This window comes from Furipterus horrens, unplaced genomic scaffold (assembly GCF_987537825.1).
Source record: "Furipterus horrens unplaced genomic scaffold, mFurHor1.1.pri manual_scaffold_12, whole genome shotgun sequence".
Taxonomy (NCBI): domain Eukaryota; kingdom Metazoa; phylum Chordata; class Mammalia; order Chiroptera; family Furipteridae; genus Furipterus; species Furipterus horrens.
In genome coordinates this window covers 46,409,227-46,412,800 of record NW_028327182.1, presented here as the reverse complement: position 1 = coordinate 46,412,800, position 3,574 = coordinate 46,409,227, and the positions used below count along the sequence as shown (strand labels likewise).

Genomic DNA, 3,574 nt, shown 5'->3' with positions numbered 1-3,574 from the left:
TCTCTCACCCTCCTTTTCTATCAAAACTCTGGCAACAGCATGTGGAAAAGTTGAGGAAGATAGGAAAAAAATAGAGAACAAAACAAGTCGTTTTTCTAGCTTGGTCGTAAGTGGTGTTTCCATCAGTCACGCATCAGCTCTGGTGCCTGTAGGTGGAGAGGATTTTTTCTGTTCTTTGACGTTGTAGCTATTTACTGTTTGGAATCAGTGAAGTTTTTGGAGTATTGCCACAGCCATGAATATGTCGATCCCAAGCACACTCATGAAACAGCCGTCCATTCAATCCATGGCTGGAGATGTCCCAGGTCGCAATGAGAAAGGTGAGATTTCGATGGAAAAAGTGAAAGTAAAACATTATGTGTTGGGAAAGAGGCCAGACTATGCCCCTATGGAGTCCTCAGATTAGGACTTTGAGGAATTTTAGTTCATTAAGAAAGCCAAAGAACAAGAAGCAGACTCTATGGAACAGGAGAAGGATTCGTGTAGTGACCCTCAGCTACGACATTTGCAGAACCCTATTAGTGAAGATGTACAAAAGAGACTGGCTCGACATTGGAAAATCGTGGAATTTGAAGTGGTAGGATAAAGTGACTCAGAAGTAGAAGGAGATGCTTGGCGCCTGGAACGGGAAGATAGCAGTGAAGAAGAAGAGGAAGAAATTAATGATGAAGAAATAGAATGGTGTCGTGGCATGATGCGTCAACGAGCACAGGAGAGAAAAAATGAAGATGAGGGACATTCTGGGGAGGAGTCGGAATCAGAGTCTGAGTATGAAGAGTACACACACAGTGAAGATGAGATGGAGCCTTGCCTGAAGCCAGTCTTCATGCAAAAGAAGGACCAAGTAACTGTTCAAGAGCATGAGGCTGAAGCATTGAAACAGAAGGAGCTGGAGCCAGAGGCAAAACACATAGCTGAGGAGAGGCGGAAGTACACACTCAAGATTGTAGAAGAGGAGGCCAAGAAAGAACTGGAGGACAACAAGCAATCCCTCGCTGTACTGGATGCACTGAATACTGATGATGAAAACGATGAAGAGGAATATAAAGCATGGAAAGTTCAGGAGCTAAAGAGAATCAAGAGGGACAGAGAAGATCGAGAAGTGCTTGAGAAGGAGAAAGCAGAAGTTGAACGGATGTGAAATCTGACTGAAGAAGAGAGGTGAGCTGAGCTTCTGGCAAATGGCAAAGTTATTACCAACAAAGCTGTTAAGGGCAAATACAAGTTCTTACAGAAGTATTATCACCGGGGTACCTTCTTCATGGATGAGGATGAAGAAGTATACAAGAGAGATTTCAGTGCACCTACCCTGGAGGATCATTTCAACAAAACTATTCTTCCCAAAGTCATGCAAGTCAAGAACTTTGGGCGTTCTGGCTATACCAAATACACCCACCTTGTGGATCAGGACACTATCTCCTTTGACTCAGCATGGGGCCAAGAGAGTGCCCAGAACACAAAGTTCTTTAGATAGAAGGCAGCTGGGGTACGGGATGTGTTTTAATGGCCACCTGCCAAGAAGCGGAAAACTACTTAAACGTCAAAACTACTTAAAAGTCCTTGATTCACTTTTACCATTATTTACATGGCCCATGTATCCAGCCTATTGGAACTACTGCCATACTTGTGACACTGGGCAACCCAGTCTTTGAAGGTGCTTTTGTGAGGTTTGGATTCATGCTGATAAACCCATAGAAAAACACTATACAGGTAGGGATATCCCCACTTGAAACTATTTCTGAGAAATCTTAGGTTTGATCACTGCTCTGGCTTCTAAAATTCACTTGGGTCTGTTTCAAGTTTCTTTTTCCAGCCCGTTAGCTTGGGTCAGAAACATGGGTATAGAACTGGACAGTGTATTACGTCTACCTTACAGGAAATCTAAGCTCATTGAAACCTGTTCTGCATTTTTGACTGGAGTCAGTTTTTCTATGTGAAATACTTTTTAATCCATTTATGTATATGTCGAGAAATAAAGGAATCGCACACCAAAAAAACAAACAAAGGAAGTCTTATCCCTCAATGTCCATCTGGTCCAAGCTGGGGAGAGAAGCTTTAAATTTAGATCAGATTGAACTTGTTAATATTCTAAAATCTGTCACAAGTTGGAAATTGGGAAGTCTAATAATGGGTAAAGTAATATGGCTGACCTCCTTAAAACAAATCTCCATTACAAAGGTTCTTACCTTAAAATTAATGTATTGTTATTTACATAAATTCAACCAAATATTAAAACTATAAAAGTACCTGGTAAAAACTTACAACACACACACCCAGGAGTGGTTTATTATCTTTATCCTTCCAGACTTTGTATTAGATCATTTCTTTCCCTCCTGCCTTTTTTTCTCCTATAGATGTTAGATGATTACATTGTATTATTATATCCTTGCTATAAACTAAAAACATGAAGATGAGGAAGCTCATATTTAGTAGCAGACAGTAAACTGACCATTTTAAAAATCAGTACACTAAGGACTATGAAAAGTAATGCACAGAATGCTAGTGAGACAAACCAAGGAAATGTTCTGAAGAGGTGACCTCTGATCCAAGTCTTAAAAGGTTATGAGTTATTCAAGAGAAGTAGGGTTGAGAATTGCTGTGCATACAGAACCAGCATTAGGTACAAAACCAGGAGGCAAGAGTAAATATGACTGTGGAAGATCATAGCAAGACCTGCCATGGAGCCAAGGACACAGGAAAAAAAAAATTGTTTTTAGATATAGCAAAACTTATCTTATGTGGTAGAACATAGACCTCTCATCATTAACATGGCTCCTTGCCCTCCCTAATGAAACAAAAACTACTTAGCTTCATATATGGTATGACATACTAATAACTCTGTATATACCACCTTGGCAATGGAACTTTAGTTGTATCTCCATGAGGAACTAAGAGGATACTACAGTGTGGTATCCATTCACTTAGATGTATATATTATATATATCCTTGGTACTGCTTGATAATATAGTACAAAGCCTAAGTGAAAGTAGTCTTGAACTCAATCTGAGTTCTAGTCAGTCTTGAATGCAAACATGCAAACCAAACTCTCTGGTTTGACCTAGCTTAATGGCATATCCTAGGAAAAAATTTTTTTTAAGTACAGAATGGCTGGAATATATGGTGTAGAGTGAGGAGTGGTAGAAATTGAAGAGGTAAAGGGGGGTGGTGAAATCATGAGAGCAGTTACGCACTTTAGTGAGTAGATCTTTATTTTGGAGACAGTGAAAAAGCTGTAAAATAATTTTGAGGTATATAATATGACCAGATTTGTATTTTGGAGCAATCACTAATGTCAGTAGAAGAAGGGATTCAATGAAGAACTACTTAGAACACTGCTCTAATGAGGTAGGTGAGAGATGATGATCTGAATGTCTGTGGAAATCGAGACATACACAGGAACCAATTGTAGATTTATAGTCAGTACAGTGTGGAAAGGGAAGGGGTGAAGGAAAAGGAGGCGTTCCGAAATACTCTATAGAGTTTCTGGAGGGGAAACTGCATGAGTAATTTCATTCTCTTGAGATAGCATACAAGAGGGAAACAGGTTTTGGAGAAAAAAAATGATGAGTTGAGT

The 3,574-nt window shown here is 39.7% G+C and overlaps 1 pseudogene; it reads left to right on the top strand.

Moving 5' to 3' along the window:
• The first annotated feature begins 235 nt into the window (after positions 1-235).
• LOC149996121 (microfibrillar-associated protein 1 pseudogene) lies at positions 236-1,537 on the top strand (annotated as a pseudogene).
• The last annotated feature ends 2,037 nt before the right edge of the window (positions 1,538-3,574 follow it).